The 18,048-nt window shown below is 38.6% G+C and overlaps 1 non-coding gene across 1 annotated transcript; it reads left to right on the forward strand.

Annotated features, from left to right (window-relative positions):
- Positions 1 to 16,982: 16,982 nt before the first annotated feature.
- On the forward strand, positions 16,983 to 17,088 carry LOC145590311 (small nucleolar RNA R71). The gene has a single exon (XR_014101942.1). It is a non-coding gene; the product is annotated as a small nucleolar RNA R71 (small nucleolar RNA).
- Positions 17,089 to 18,048: the final 960 nt, after the last annotated feature.

Below are 18,048 nucleotides of genomic sequence, written 5' to 3' on the forward strand. Positions count from 1 at the left end.
ACCTTTAGGAATGTACCTTTAGAGATTGAAGGGAAAGTATTTCAGTCGGATCTGATCGAGTTTGGGTTAAAGGATTTTGATGTCATCCTGGGAATGGATTGGTTGAGCAAGTACAATGCAGAAATAGGTTGTCGATCGCAGAAAGTAAAAATGACCACAAGTGGGAATGAGGCGGTGACTTATTGGATGCATGGCAAAGTCAAATGCCCTAGGTTGATTTCTGTATTGAAGTTGGCAAAGTACATGAAGAAGGGGCATCCAGTATACTTTTGTAGTGTGAGGAACATGGATTATGAGGAGACAATTAAGCAAGAAAATATAGAAGTAAAGAATGAATTTCTGGATGTTTTTCCACACGAGATCCCTGGGATGCCACCTAAGAGGGCAATCGACTTCACAATAGACTTAGTCCCAGGAACAACACCAATATCCAAGGCACCATATCGGATGGCACCAGCAGAAATGAGTGAGTTAAAGGAGAAATTACAGGATTTGTTGGACAAAGGGTACATCAGGCCGAGTGCATCCCCTTGGGGAGCACCAGTTCTGTTTGTTAAAAAGAAAGATGGAAGCATGAGGTTATGTATCGATTACAGGGAACTAAATAAGGTGACAATAAAGAACAAGTATCCACTTCCAAGGATTGATGATTTATTCGATCAATTAAAAGGCGCGACCGTGTTTTCTAAGATTGACTTGAGGTCTGGATATCACCAATTGAGGATTGCAGATGAAGACATTCCTAAAACTGCTTTTAGGACGAGATATGGACACTATGAGTTTACTGTGATGCCATTTGGATTAACTAATGCTCCGGCAATCTTTATGGATTTGATGAACAGGGTGTTTCATCAATTTATGGATACGTTCGTTGTGGTGTCATAGATGACATATTGGTGTATTCCAAGAACAAGGAGGAGCATGTGGAACACCTTGAGAGCAATTCTGCAAACGCTAAGAGAAAACAATCTTTATGCAAAGTTCTCTAAGTGTGAATTTTTGTTGGAAAAGGTAGCATTCTTAGGTCATTTTGTGTCTAAGGATGGCGTGGAAGTAGACCCAGCCAATATCGAAGCTGTAAAGGGTTGGCCTATGCCCAAAACAGTGTCTGACGTTCAGAGTTTCTTAGGTCTAGCAGGATATTATAGGCGTTTTGTAAAAGATTTCTCGAAAATAGCTAAACCCATGACTACTCTAATGAAGAAAGACAAGAAGTTTGAGTGGGATGATAAGTGTGAGGAAGCATTCCAACTCTTGAAACAGAAGTTGGTTACAGCACCAGTGCTTACTCTGCCAGACGATAGTGGTATCTATGATGTGTATAGCGATGCGTCAAATAATTGTTTGGGGTGTGTGATTATGAAAAATGGGAAGGTAATTGCATACGCATCAAGGCAGTTAAAGACCCATGAAGTGAATTACCCAACCCATGATTTGGAACTTGCTGCGATTATCTTTGCACTAAAGATCTGGCGTCATTACTTGTAAGGAGTGAAATGTAGAATTTATATAGACCATAAGAGCTTAAAGTACATTTTCACTCAAAAGGATTTGAACTCTCGAATAAGGAGATGGTTGGAATATATGACGGATTATGATTTGGACATACAGTATCATGAAGGGAAAGAAAATGTATTTGTAGATGCTCTAAGTCGTAAGACCAGTCACGGATTAAACACCTTGATAGTGGCTGATGAGTTATGTAGGGAAATGAGGAAAATGAACCTAGAAGTGGTAGAATGGGGAGTATCAGCTAGCATTCTTGCGAGTTTGACCATCCAACCAACCATATTCGACGAGATAAGGGAAAACCAAGCAGGAGATGTGAAATTGGATACGATTCGAGGGAAAATAAAGCAAGGCAAAGCTACAGATTTCAAGATTCATGAAGATGGAAGTTTGAGGTATAAAGGTCGATGGTGTGTACCTCAAAAGTGTGAGGAAGTGAAGAAAAAGCTAATAGAAGAGGGGCATAATACGCCCTATTCAATACACCCAGGAGGGGATAAGCTATATAAGGACTTGAAAAGGGTGTATTGGTGGCCTAGAATGAAGAATGAAGTTGCGGAATTCGTAGCAAAGTGTTTGACTTGCCAAAAAGTGAAAATAGAGCACAAGAGGACACAGGGAACTGTGCAACCATTGGAAATTCCTAGATGGAAGTGGGATTGCATTTCAATGGATTTTGTGACTTGCCTTCCAAAATCAAAGAGTGAAAATGACACCATTTGGGTAGTGGTGGACAGACTGACAAAATCTGCGGTGTTTATACCAATGAAGGAGACTTGGAAGATGGAGCAACTTGCAAAAGCTTACATCAAGAATGTCGTGAGGTTACATGAAATTCCAAAGGATATTGTGTCTGATAGAGATTCCAGGTTTCTTTCAAAATTTTGGAAAAACGTACAATAAAATGTACAACATTTCACCCTACCATAGATGGGCAAACTGAGAGAACCATTCAAACCTTGGAGGACATGTTGAGAGCTTGTGTTATAGACTTCCAAGGAGGATGGGAGGATAGCTTGGATTTGATTGAATTTTCTTACAATAATAGTTATCATGCGAGCATAGGAATGACTTTATTTGAGGCATTATATGGGAGAAAGTGTCGTAGTCCAATCTGTTGGAACGATATAAGCAAAACAATGATTCTAGGGCCTCAAATGATCGGGGGTACAATGAAGCAAGTAAAGGAAATTCAAGCCAAGATTCAAGCAGCTCAAGATCGCCAAAAGAGCTACGCAGATTTAAAGTGTAGAGAAGAGGAGTTTGATGTTGGTGATAAGGTGTTATTAAAGGTATCACCAATGAAAGAAGTAATGAGATTTGGAAAGAAAGGGAAACTGATCCCAAAGTACATTGGTCCATATGAAATACTGCAAAGAATAGGCAAAGTAGCTTATAGGTTAGCCTTATCTTTGGAGCTAAGCAAAGTGCATGATGTATTTTATGTGTCTCAATTAAGAAGGTATATACCTGATAAATCCCATGTGCTACAACCTGAAACCATAGAGTTAGACCAAAGTTTGACCTATGAAGAGAGACTTGTCAAAATTCTTGACAGTAAAGTACGTAGTACACACAATAAGAATGTCAAGATTGTGAAAGTACTGTGGTCTAACCAAGAATATGAGGAAGCCACTTGGGAGGCAGAAGATGAAATGAAAAAGAAATATCCTGAGTTGTTCTAGGTATGTTGAGTTACGGGGACGTAACTCGTTTTCTTTTACGGGGGTAGAATGCGGTAGAATTTCGCGCTTTTCCCTATATTTTCAGTTATTTTTGTGCTTTTTGCACAATTATATCGAGTATTTTGAGTTATTGTGTTCTCGATGAGACACAAAAAGATAAAGGTATGACAAAAAGTACAACAATATTATACTAATTAAGGGAAAAACTTTGAATTTCGTTTCCAAGTTTTGGGACGAAACTTCTTTTAAGGAGGGTAGACTGTAATACCTCGTATTGTTATACGTATTTTATTTTAAATAAGTATTTTGAGAAGTATTTAATTGAATTAAAATAGCTTATTTAAAGTATTTAGTTATTTATTTTAATAAGTTTGAAAACATTTTATAAAAGGAAAGTTTATTTAATTAATTATTTTAATTAAGTTGGGGTTTAATTTAGGAAAGTTTATTTTAGTAAAGTTTTATTAGGGATGGGATTAGGAAAATTAAAAAGGGAAAGTTTAGGGAGAAGGGGTATAAATATCCCACATATGAGGCAAATCAAACTTTGCCCAGAGTGGAGAAAACCCAAGGTAAACTTCTCTCTCCTTTTTCCTTATTTTCTTTCTCTTTTTTTCCCCTTCCCCTTCTTTTTTTTCGGTTTCCCACCACCACCACTTCCATCCACCGGCAGCAGGTGCCTGCCGCCGCCAGCAGCGTCAGCCGCCGGCAGCAGGCGGCCACCGGCGCTTGTAGCCGGCGTGGTGGTTGCCGCCACCTCCTTCCTCCCTGTTTTTCGAATAAAAAAAAAATTAATCTTTGTTTTAAAAACCAATTTAATCCTAGATCTAAATGTTAATTATGGGTTTTGTGATTAGATTTTTGAGGTTTGATAATAAGTATTATGTTAATTAATTTTCAGATTATGTTTTTAATTAAAAAGCCCCAATTTTTGAAACCCTAGGTTCTTGATTTATAAATTATTGAAGGGTTATGATATATAATGGTGTAAACCTTTGATTAAAGTGTTTTAAGACTAAATTACAGCAAGATTTAATTAAAATATAGTGCTGGAATTTTTGGTAAAGCATTAAAAATCAAGTTTCTTTAAGGAATTTTAATTACCCATTATTTGGATTTGAATTATGATGTTTTAAATATAATTTCAGCTTATTTTAAATAAATTATGAGGGGTTTTATAATAGTATATATTGCTGGAAATTTGTGTAGGGTGGATTTTAATATTCTTTTATGATTTTAAATTGTAGGAGACTTTAAAGTGAGTAATTTCTATTAATTGTGGCGATATTAAGATCGTATTCAAGGTACGTTCGCATACTTAGTATAATTATGTTGATGTAATAGCATGCTAAATGTGTTTGATTATTACAAGTCGTATCATGCTAGGTTTGATTGGAAATTATGATTCGGATGTTATTGGTGATTGGATTATGAAGCATGATTTATTTGTGATGGATTATTGAATGGAAAATAATAGCTTAGAATATTATTTATGAACCACATATTTATTTATGGCATGATAGAGAGCATGTTTAATTAAACTAAATGTTTAATTTGGTTTGGAATATTGAGAAGGAATTTATTTATGGTTCATATAATTTTTATTGATGCTATAAGCATGAGGAAAGGAGCTATATAAGTGTCTATGTACACGAGGAATAAATGTTATGTTGGTGACTTAGTGCACTTAAGGTGTTTTTAACACCGAGGGATAGGATTTGTGGCGCTTTATGCGTTTAAGGTGTCATTGGCACCGAGGTAGATTTAAAAAGGGGTCAACATTAAATATTTCATGGTCACTAATTATTCAAGAAATAAATTGGTATATTGGATTGTTTGAATAATTATTGTTGATTGAATGATTATGGTTTGAGAGTCATCACCAAGTTTAATAATCTGTAAATAACGTAAAGTGAAAGAGATTGCACACCAAAACTCTTGGAACGTATGTACCTTGAGTATGAACATATGGGGGGAGTTATGTGACTTTATATTTGATCTTAACTTCTAATGGAGTACAGGACGCTATATATTCCTTTTATTTTTATTATGCGTTGGAATTCCGCCACCTATGTGTGGTTTTTGATGCTGGCACGATTAGCTCCCGTGTCAGTAACCTCAATTTATTGGAGGAGGTTAATGGAAAAATCGTTCGATGTGTAATCAACGCTAATTAAATTATTTAGTGTCTAATGAGAATTTTTATTGAATGTGGTATGCTTGAAAAATAGGTGCAACAAGGTAAGTAGTGTGTTGATAGAGAATTGTATACTAGTGTGTTAATTGCGCTTATGTACTCAGCTTTGTTGATTGTGTGTTTTGTGTGTTTGTTGGCCTTGTCTTTATCTTGGCCCTATGATGACCCATTTTTAATGGAGAGTAGTGGAAATTGGTAGAGATAAGCTTTTCAGGTGATGAAGCATTTTCATGAATGGGCATGAGTGAAGAGCGTATTATCCTAGTTTCCATAAGTATATGATGTGTTTATCGCTTCAATTATTTATGATAATATTATTATGCGTGACTAACGAAAAGGGTTTTGAATTTGGTTTGGTTTTAATAAGGGCCTATAATGGTTCTAAGTTGTAGGTTGATTTTATTTTAATTCTTTTGACTTTGGTTTGACTTTACTTTCGTTGATTGACTTTTCAAATTGACTTGTTTTGAAAGGTTTTGAAATTAGTCTTCCGCTGTGTGTCTTTGATAGTTGCCTTAGCCATTCTCACGGTGGCGTAATGTCTTAGATATTCCTATTTAAAGTTTTAAACAGGACAAAACAGGTACTTTAAATGAAAGGAATTTCTAGGGCGTTACACTATTCAAGCAAAGAAAGAAACAAGAAAACTAGAGAAGATGAGAATATACACTAACTCACTTTCGTAGGAATCATGGTCAATTTTAGCAACTAAAGACAAGCCATTTAAACCCCTAGATCGCTCTAGAGGACGAGTGATTCTCTCGTAAAGGTTTCCAAAGAGGTTGACCTATAACTCTTTTTATTAAAAGGGAGGCAAAGCAAAAAGAAAAAAAAAAGAGAAAGTTTAAAACCTTGAAAAGAAAAGAAATGCTTATACAATGGGCCTTTGCACATGATCAAGGCACGAAGGATATTAAACTTTCTAAAACAACAATGGTAAGCACGTTCTAAGATATCGAGGGTTGATTGAAACATAGGGCTTGCTAAGCGTAAGGAACTAATGAGGCGCAATCCACTTTCATCTCAACCAATCTAACCGCGTTCTCCCTAACGGCTTCAAATATTCCCTTAGTAAGGGTCTCTATGGTTCCTCGAAGGAACCCGAAAAGAATATAATTCGAGGGATCTCGACATCTTGACCTCGCATCCCTTTTCCTTAGGCTTTAACTCATACTGCCCTCCCTCGGTATATAACTCATACTTCCCCAAAGGTTGTAATGTAAGGGCAAAAGGTTAGGGGTAGGCTTAAAATTTAGAATTTGGTGGTACACCTAGGTTATGAAGCAAAGATTGGCCACACCTCGACACCAAAACCAAGAAGTCCCCAAACAAAAACAAACTAATACCCCCAAGCTTATTCAAGGCTATATCCATAAACATATATACAAAAAGCATAAACGCTTCTCCCCCAAGCTAAAAGGAAGCATTGTCCTCAATGCTTGAAAAGGGAAAAGAATCACATCAAATTGTTTTTTGAACTTTTTCATTTTCACTCCCCTTTTTTTTATGTTCATATTATCAAAGCAATTGTCCTTGCCTCTTTTATCTTTGGACGGCTTTTTCGATTTTGCATTTATTATGTCCTTGCCTTTTTCTATCTTTGGACGGCTTTTTCACTTTTGCATTTGCCATTATTCACAATATATACAAAAGACGAGCTTGCTTACAAATAAAACCAATATCCAACCTTTTGAGACCACAAACTCTAAAAACATGACCATTTGCTTCACAAAAACCAAGAATGGAACAAAAAAGAAACAAAAGGCTCAAAGTTCTAAAGATGTGGCTTGAAAAGAAGGGGAAAGGCTCAAATGGTTAGCAAGATAGCAAATATAAGCCCAAGAAACTAAAAAGAAAGAAAAAAATCTTAGAAATGAAAAATTACCACCCTGAAAAATGGCCTTTGTCCTTCCTAGTTGGTTCGGTCTCGTGTTTGAGAATTATGAGTCAAGATTCAAGATTAAGAATGTAAAGGTGAAGGATCCATGCCGCACAATCAAAAATGATGAAGGCTTGAAAAAGAAAAATCCTCACACGGGTGTAGCAAAAATTTACTAAAGTTGTCAAATCCACCAAAGGAAGCAACTCCGTCTTACCACAAACCCAAAAGAATCCGGCTTCAAGGCCCCAAAAGATCTAAACCGCTACCTTAGCACACCCTATCCTAGAGTCAACCAAAGATACTCTCAAACCGTGCAAACCATTGTATTTAGGAAGAAAAATAGCCAATGTGCAAGTTCAAGTGATACTAAGTACAAAGTAAAAGCAAAAAGATGAAGAAAGAAAAGCAATGCCTCAAAAACATCTTATTCATATTCACAAAAACAAGTTTTGGTTGTTATTTATGTTGGTTTTTTTTATTTTTTAAAAGAAAAGAAAATGACTAAAAATAAAATAAAGAGAACAAGAGAATAAGAAAAAGAGAAAAGGAAAACATGAAGGAAGAAGAAAACCAAAAGAAAAGGAAAAAGAAGAAAAAGGAAATGAAATGAGAAATAGAAAAATAAAGGAGAAGTAGAAAGAAATAAGGAAGTAATGCTAACACACATAAATCCCAATTAACAAACAAGTGAACATTCGCCCACAACGCCATATTCCCAAACACACTAAGGTGTTAAAAAGTAAACAACCTCGAACCATTCAACTTCTCCTAGATTTAATTCTAGACTAAGCAACCAAGAAAAGAAAAAAAGAAAAGAAATAGAAAGATCTCACCGGGCGCCAAGGCTATTACAAATTAAACAAGGCGAAAGAGCACCTTTATGAATCGTCGAAATCCAAAGCATGAGCAATAGAGCAAGGTGAGAAATAAAAAAAAACTTTGTACAAAAAAAATTGTTAGTAACTTCAATACAAAAGAAAAGAAGAAAAGAGAAAATAAAATGCATGAAAATAAAGAAAAAGCAAGTAATAATAGCAGCAAGGGTCAGAATCATCAGACTAAAGTAGTATCAGGAAACAAGAAATCAGACAGTCATCATCAGGAATCATCATAACAGAGACACAGAGAAACTCAGCGGACAGCGATCAGCAAAACAAGCAACAAAAACCAATAACCGAGCAAAGAAATCAGCAGAAATACAGCATCATCATCATAACTCTAAACCAAGGGGGGGAAAACGGTGAAGCACAGAAACAAATGACATAAAGCACCCCCAAGCTTAAAATGGACTACCCCCCTAACTCTAAACCTAAAGACATGTAGGCAACAGAGAAACATCATATAAAGCACATAAGAAGGGGGGTAGCCATGGTAGTATCACTCCGCACTGTGGTAAGGGGTACAATGAGAACTCCTCTCACCGGTCTCCATCATATGACTAGAGCTAGCCATCTCGCTCACGTCCATGGGGGCCTTACCCCTTAACCTACCTTCCCTCCTAGCTCTATCAACCTCAAAATAATGAGACCAATCATCTAGGACCGGCTCACCCGACCTACCCCACCTTCCAAAAGTCTCGGGTCCAGAAAAGGCGAAGGATTAGCCGGATCATATGTATAATCACAACCACCGGGCCGCCGATAGACATAAGTGGTCGGGGAGTGCCTATGATAGAACTAGGGTGAACATGAGGGCCCTCCCAATAAGGGTAGCAAGGCCGAGGACCAACGGTAGGATCAAAAGGCTCCTATTGAGGTATAGGTCCTTGTTGGACCGGGAGATACGGGTAATTCACATAGGGCTCGATCTCACCCCTCTGAACATGCAAATCGTACAATTGATTTGTATGATAGTCATAACCAATATTAGGGGTTTGCATAGAAGACATAGAATATAACACCTTAGCAATAGAATCAAGCCTAGCATGAATGGTTGACAAATCAAAAGTAGAAGGAGTAGGAGAGGGGGAAGGAATAGGTGTACCTTCCGGTTGAGGAGTAGGAGTAGGAACATGAACATTAGATGAGAAGGCATTGGTTGAGCGGCCTCTTGAATGGTTCGTCCTTCGTCGAATAGAAGGATCAATATCTCGCACCGGAGGCCTCCTAGACAAGGAATCTTTCTCTTTTGGTCGGGTAGTTGCCTCTTTGCATGGGTCCGGGAAACTTTCCAAATGAAAACATCATCCTTTCTACTACGATCGATAAACTTTTGGTTCACAAGGGCGGAGATGTTGAGGAAATGAGAAGAAGATTTTTCTCGAGGATCGATAATTGGGGGAAGCTCATTTAACAAAGTTTTATATTCGTCATTGATGCAAAGAGCTAGGATAGAAATCATTGGTCCCAATTGGATGTTCCCCGATAGGCTAACTTCATCACGGATATCCAAGAATCGATTGATCAAATGCTCCGTGAAATCCACTAGCTCAATCTCAAAGTCGTTTTGGTAGGCTATCCACAACCAACAAAGCTCTTCTCGGGAGATAGCTCCCAAAGAATCCTTGGAGCAAAGAGCGTAAGGAACGGTTGAAATACCGCATAGACAGATGAATCATGGAAGCGGTCTTGGAATTTTGAGGCTCATACTTTCCTTCCTCCAAGATACTTCTCCACCAACGTTGCTCATTATATCCATGGTCATTTGCCATTCTACTATGTGCCGGATAAATACAATGATCCGCGGCTCGGCCCATGGAAACTTGAAGTATGAACGTAGTTGAGAATCCGTCAATGAGTGATCATGATTGAAAAGTTGAAAAGTCAAAATCCTTGAGGAATCGTCACCCGGTTCTCGGACTAGTTCAAGAGAAGAAAGAAATTCATAGGTCACCCTGGCATAAGTAGGGGCGCTCAAATCCAACAACTCTAAAAGATCAAGTCCCTTTGCAAGAAGCCGAACGTCCTCATCTATGCCGAGAAACTTGGTTGTTGCTTGATCGTAGAGTCTTATTGGTCATAGATTCCGCTTGGATAGACTCTTGCAACGATCCCAATGTGATTCTTTAGAAAATTCAATGCCATATGTCTCTTATACCTCGGGTGGAGGTGGAACAACATGCCTAGGTTTTCTTGAACTTGATCTTGCCCGCTTCTTGTGACGGATTGGAGCCATCTACAAGAAGGAAAATAACTCATGAGCAAATCTTGCATTTGTCATATTTCAATAATAAGCTTAAGTAATTGCTCAAGAATCAAGCACAAATGCAATTATCTCAAAAAAGAAACAAGAGATGGCTACATATGAACAATGCCATTAATATAGAATCATGAGCTTGAAGCAAGTAGGCATGGATTAAAGGCAAAATTGAACATAAGAGACCAAATCATGAATTAAATTGAGCAAAATAATCTCAAACATTGAATTATCAAAGCAATAAAACCATCATAAAGAATACCCATGAGAGAGAAAATGACCAACAATGATGAATCAAGGAATCAAGCAAGGTATACAAATTCATCATGAAAAAGCTTCAATTTATCATCCAATAACATCACTCAACACAAATTACAAGCTAAAAGAACCAACAATGGAGTTCTACCATGAAAGCAAAAACAAGGGTTTCAAGCTTGAACAATGAGGAAGAAGATGACTAGAAAATAACAAATTATACCTCAATGAAGCCTTGAATTACTTGCAAATTGCCCAAAATGAAGATTTAAGAACAAATAGAATACCCAAAGACAAGTTCCAAACCTAAACACAAGGCTTTAAAATTCGAAAAATAACCCAAAAATTTCGAAATTGGGTTCGAAAATCTGGAAATTTTGTGGTTTAAATTCGAAAATGTGATGTGTTTAAAGTAATTTGTGATGAATTGAAATGAAAAAAAGGGTTAAGCTGCTTGATTTTGAAAGAAATTGAAGGGTTTGAAAGGAGAAAAAGGGGTATAGGGAAGAAGAAATAGTCGGGGAGAGAGAATGGAGAAATAAGGTGGTGCGTTTTTGGGGTTAAAAGGGGGCGCGGAACGCACCTGGCAGCTGGCGACGGTGCGTGCGCGCAGGCGACAGTGCGTGCGCGTAGGCGACACTAGGGGGGGTTTAGCGCGAGGCTTGGGTTGGAAAATTGGCTAGAATCGCTGCCAACCTGGTGCGTGCGCATGGCCAGGAGGTGCGTGCGCACCAGGTAGGGGCTGGGGTGGTTCAAAAACAGGCCAAAATTCTGACCCTTGTGGTGTGCGCGCGTAGGGGTGGGCTGCGTGCGCATTAAGGGGGTACGGAGAAGGTTCTAAAACCGTCATTTTTTGTCAAAGTTAGTGAAAATTTCTAACCCCTTTGGAGCGCGAGCGCAACCTATGGTGCGCGTGCACCAAGCAAGAATATTTCGGCCATGAATATACACTCGTGATTGCATAATGAGATAGTTGAAAGCGCATTCGAAAAAGAGTAGAAAATCAATAAAAATGCAAACATGAGAGCATAAAACCCCAACAAGCTTTTCCACCTAAACTTAACCAAACCACGTGAAATCTTGAAATAACACCAAAATTGTTAGAAATTTTCTTCGATCCAATCTCATGGTACCTAAAATCAAGAGAACAAAAAAAAATAAAGAGAAATAAGAATAATTTTCAAGGATAAAAGAAATATAGAAAAATGTAAAATCAAAAGAAAAAGGTTAGAAAACCGGGTTGCCTCCCGGGTAGCGCTTGTTTAACGTCATAGCTCGACGTCCTCCACCAATAAAGGTGGTAGTCGGAGAAGTAATGAGTGAACAAGACCAACAAAAGCACCGTCGAAATACTTCTTGAGACGATGGCCATTGACCTTAAACGGAGAAGAAGAATCCATCATTGAGACCTCTACAACACCACTTGGAAAAACATTCTTGACCAAATAGGGACCGCTCCATCATGACATGAGCTTTCCGGGAAACAACTTCATTTTTGAATAGTAGAGAAGAACCTTATCGCCAACACAAAAATCTTTCTTCTGAATAAGCTTGTCATGTGTTTCCTTGGAACGAGCTTTGTACACACTAGCACAATCATAAGCATCAAACCGAAGCTCCTCTAGCTTATGAAGATCTAACCACTTTTCTCCCCCGCACTTGCCAAGTCAAAATTTATCTTCTTGATTGCCCACAAACCACGGTGTTCAATTTCAACCGGGAGATGGCATGACTTGCCATAGACTAGGCGGTATGGAGTGGTACCCATGGGGGTCTTGAAAGCCGTTCAATAGGCCCAAAGAGCATCATCCAACTTATCCGACCAATCCTTTCGATTTCTCGCAACTGTCTAGCTTGATTTGACGATTGGGGATGATATGAGAGGCCGAATCTTTCATGGACTCCATGCTTCCTCAACATCTTTTGAAAGGCATGGTGAATAAAATGATAACTGTTGTCGCTTATCACCGCCTTTGGTACCCCAAATCTTGGAAAGATTATCTTCTTAAACAACTTCATAACCACCTTGTGGTCGTTAGTTGGGAGGCAATGGCCTCAAACCACTTAGACACGTAATCGACCGCCACATGAATATATTGATTTTCGAAAGATGAGGGAAACGGCCCCATAAAATCAATACCCCACACATCAAACACTTCAAACTCGAGTATGGGTTGTTAAGGCATTTCATTTCTCTTGGAGATGTTCCCAACTCTTTGACATCGGTCGCATGTCTTTACAAAACCCCATGAGTCCTTAAAGAGATGTGGCCACCATAAACCACAATGAAGGACCTTAGTGGCGGTATTAGAGACACTCATATGGCCCCCGCTTGGATCCAAATGGCACATTTTCAAAACACTAGGCACCTCTTCATTTGGCACACAACGTCTAGTAAGCCATCGACCCCTCGCTTGTATAAGATTGGATTATCCCACACATAATGCCTTGCCTCTCTCTTGAGCTTCTTTCTTTGGTTCTTAGAAAAGGGAGGAAACTCCCCACATGCAAGAAAGTTCACTAAATCGGAAAACCATGGGAGCTCCTTTGCTTCAATAGCATACAAGAAGTTATCAAGCATCCTATCCTCAATTGGAGAACCATCATCATGAGTTTGAGAATCTTCTAAACGAGAAAAATGATCCACCACAACATTTTCCGCTCCTCTTTTATCCCTAATCTCAATGTCATAGGTTTGGAGCTTAAGAACCCACCGGATCAACCTTTGCTTGGACTCTTTCTTGGCAAAAAGATATTTGACAACCGCATGATCCGTGAAGATAATGGTCTTGGAACCCAATAGATAACAACGGAACTTCTCAAAATCATGAACTATAGCTAAGAATTCCTTCTCTGTTGTAGTGTATTTCCGTTGAGCTCCATTTAGAGTCTTGGACATATAATAGATCACATGAAGTTTCTTGTCCAATCTTTGACCCAAGACACCTCCTATTGACGAATCACTTACATCACACATCAATTCAAATGGTAAATCCCATCTTGGAGCTTGAACAATAGGAGTAGAGATTAGATCTTTCTTCAACTTATTGAATGCCTCCAAAAACAAACTCGACATATTTTTGAAGAAGATCATTGATGGGCTTTGAAATGAGCGAGAAATCCTTGATGAATCTTCTATAAAACTCGGCATGCCCTAAAAAAAATCTCACTCCCTTTACATTCACCGGAGGTGGAAGCTTTTCAATGACTTCAATTTTAGCTCTATCCACCTCTATCCCCTTGTGAGAGATATTGTGGCCAAGGACTATGCCTTCCTCTACCATGAAGTGACATTTCTCCCAATTTAAAACCAAGTTCACCTTCTCACACCTTGCAAGACATTTTTTAAGGTTTTCAAGCCATGCCTCAAATGAAACACCACCTACGGAGAAGTCATCCATAAAAACCTCCATCTCCTCTTCCAACATATCTCCAAATATACTCATCATGCATCTTTAAAATGTTGCGGGAGCATTGCAAAGGTCGAACGACATTCTCTTATAAGCAAATGTACCATATGGACAAGTGAAGGTTGTTTTGTCTTCGTCATCCGGGTGGATAGGGATTTGGAAAAATCCTGAATAACCATTAAGAAAACAATAGAACTTGTGCCTTGTTATTCTCTCAAGCATTTGATCAATAAAAGGAAGGGGGAAATGATCTTTCTATGTAGATGTGTTTAGACGTCGATAGTCTATACACATTCTCCATCCCGTCCTCGTTAGAATGAGCTCACCTTTCTCATTCTCAACGACGGTCATACCTCCCTTCTTTGGGACAACGTGAACGGGAGAGACCCACCTAGAACTAGAAATGGGGAATATGATTCCCGCATCCAAAATTTTGGTGATCTTCATCTTCACTACCTCTCCCATTTTGGGGTGTAGCTTTCGTTGTCTCTCAATAGAAGGTAAAGCACCCTCCTCAAGAGTTATGTGATGTGTACATAAAGCGAGGCTTATACCTTTGAGGTCATCAATGGTATAACCCAAAGCACTTCGGTGCTTTCTCAAAACACCACACAACTTTTGAGCTTGATGCTCACTCAAAGAAGAGCTAACAATCATGGGAAAAGTGGAGTTGGGCCCCAAAAATTCATACCTAAGGTGTGATGGAAGAGGTTTGAGCTCAACCATTGGAACACCTTTACCTTCCTTTGATGTTAACACTTGCAACGCTTCTTGGCTAGAAATGCTCAAACACATTTGCGCTTCAACATCCTCAAAGCTTCCATTGAGCACATCTTTATACAAAGCCATCTCCTTGTTAGGAGTACCTATCTTTTCCTTATTCAACAAGACATTCTCAAGAGCATCATTAGAAGTGAGAAATTGCTCATGCATAGAAGACACAACATGATCAAGAGAATCAATCAACATGCAATTTTCTAAAGAAGAACTTGGATACTTCATGCTATCATTCAAGTCAAATTCTATAACCTCATCCCCTACTTTGAGTGAAATTTTTGCACTTTTCATATCTATCAAAGCACCGGAAGTAGCAAGGAATGGTCTCCCTAGAATGATAGGAATATTAGCATCTTCATCCATCTCAAGCACCACAAAATCTACCGGAATAACAAATTTCCCAACCCTCAAAGGAACATCCTCTACCTTACCCTTAGGAAACTTAATTGACCTATCGGCCAATTGCAAAGTGATGTTAGTGGGTAAGAGTTCCCCTACCTCAAGTCTTTGGTACGCTGAATATGGCATAAGGCTAACACTAGCTCCTATGTCACATAAGGCATTCTCAATTTTCATTTTATGAATGGCACAAGGGATGGAAAAGTTTCCGAGGTCTTTTAGCTTAGGTGGCATCTTGTTCATTATGATAGCACTACAATTCTCGGTCAAGTTCACCGTCTCTACACCATCACAAGTCCTCCTACCACTCAAAATGTCTTTGAGGAATTTTTCATAGTTGGGAATTTGGGTGATAACTGCGATAAATGGTAGAAAACGGTGAAGTTGCTTGACCATGTCAATGAATCTTCCAAATTGTTCATCTAACTTATGTCTCATGAATTTTTGTGGATAAGGAAGCTTGGGTTTCACAATTTCTTTCTCCACTCTCACCTCACTAGGCTTCTCAATTTCAACCTCACGCAAAGATGCACCATCTCTCTCATCTTTAACCAAAACCTCTTTTGTGCCCTCTTCGGTCTCACTTTTCCTGGGCAAACTCTCCTCAAGAACCTTACCACTCCTTGTGACAATAGCATTGACCGGTATCTTGGGATCTAGGCCTTGGGAAGGTAAAGAAGAAGGATTAACATGGTCTTTCAAAGAATTAGCAAGTTGAGAAATTTGGTTTTCAAGCATCTTATTATGAGTCATCATTTCATTAATTTCTTATCACTTACGGTCATGTAAGTGTTCAACAACCTTGTTTGATTTTCAATGATTTCTTCCAAATTTGTTCTATGTGAAAAATAAGAGGATTGAACATAGGAATTATCATTTTAGGCCTTTGGAGCAAATCGGGTGGAGGTCCTCTTTGAGCATTGTTTTGAAAATTGCCTCTACCTTGATTGTTCCAATTACCCGCATTTTGATTTTGACCATAACCTTGATTATGGTTACCACTACCTTGATTATGATTCCCATAACCTTGGTTTTGATTGCCATAATTTTGGTTTTGATTTTTGCTACTATAACCTTGATTGTTATAGTTACCTCGAGAACCTTGGTTCCCTTGGTTCCTATAACCACCACCATGGTTATAGTTGTCAAAATTGCCATGATTGTTGTAATTCCTATTTAATTGACCTCTTTGATTCTCAAACCTAGAATCATGATTATTTGACACATAGTTCACATGCTCATTCACATTTTCCATCTTGATCATCACAAACATCCATACATGCATGAGGGCAACTAGAAACATCATGATCATACGACCCACAATCATCACAAAACAAGCATCCACTAGGAATATTATTAGAAGAAGGAGATGGTTGAGAATTAGAAGACATACCTCTCCCCTTAGATTGGGAGGGAAGACTTGAAACTTGGTAGGTAGCACTTTTCAACTTTGCCTTGATAGGGACATCTCCTTCCCCAAGTTTGTCATTTGAGAGGATAGATTGTTGATTGCATTTAGATGATCAACCGAGTACACCGAAGAGCTACTCTTTCTAGTTAACTCTCTTTCTCCACCTTGCCAATCTATATAATACCTCACTACGTCTTCAATTATGTCCACCACTTCCTCTTCCGTTTTGTTCATGATAGGACCTCCGGCTCCTCCATCTAAACATGATTTTCCTTGAAGGCTAAGGCCTCCATAGAAGATTTGAATGATTTGATAGGTTGGAATTTCGTGATGAGGACACTCCCTTTGATACTCTTTGTATCCCTCCCATGCTTCATAGAGGCTCTCACTTGGCTTTTGCTTGAAACCTTGAATCAAAGCTCTAGCCTCCGCCGTTTTCTTTTGTGGATAGAAACGGGATAGAAATTCCTTGGTAACCTCGTCCCATGTCCTTAGAGAGTTCGGCTTGACCTCCTTGTCTAGCCATTCCAAAGCACGCCCCATGAGAGAAAAGGGAAAAAGCTTGAGGCGGATGAATTCTTGAGAAATTCCGTTCACCTTAATAGTATTGCAATATTTTTCGAACTCCTTGAGATGGTTTAGCGGGATTTCATGCTTGACCCCACTAAATTGTCGCCTCTCTATCAAAATAATCATTGTCGGCCTTATTTCAAAGTCATTTGCCGGTGTTGTAGGTGGAGCAATTCCACTCTAAAATCTATATGCACCGGGAATTCCCAATTCTTTTAATGCCACTCATAGATTTTCTCCCATTCTTGCTTATTATTCTTGTTGTGGTTCTTCTTCACTTGCAATGCTAGGGCTCAAAGATCGTCTAGCACTCCTCAACCTTGCAATAGTTCTCTCAATTTCCGGATCAAATTGCACTAGTGAATGACCCCGTGCTCTATGCATAAAATCTCAAAAGAAATGGTTAGTAGTACGGCTACAAATGTAGCCTAAAAGAAAATCTTTTTGTATTTTTAGTTAAAGGTGAAATAGACTCAACAACTATAACAAAGCACCAATATCATTCCCCGGCAACGGCGCCAATTTTGACAAGAGGAAAATGTAGGTCGTTATCTACCTCTCACCAGAGCCAAACTTAATTTGTTAACACTCGACCAACCCTAATACAAGTACATGGTAAGTCAAGGGTCGAACCCAAAGGAATGAGTAGGAATGATGCTATAGCCTATGTCAAGCTAATTCGAAGAATATAAATGGTTGTGGTTAGTAACTAAGATGTCAAAAAGCTAGAAAAATCAAAGAATTCAATATGCTAAACACTAGGGATATTGGTTCCACATGCAAGCTCAATGATTATGCTAATTCATATATCACTCAAT

This window comes from Chenopodium album, chromosome 17, assembly GCF_948465745.1.
Source record: "Chenopodium album chromosome 17, dcCheAlbu1.1, whole genome shotgun sequence".
Taxonomy (NCBI): Eukaryota; Viridiplantae; Streptophyta; class Magnoliopsida; order Caryophyllales; family Amaranthaceae; genus Chenopodium; species Chenopodium album.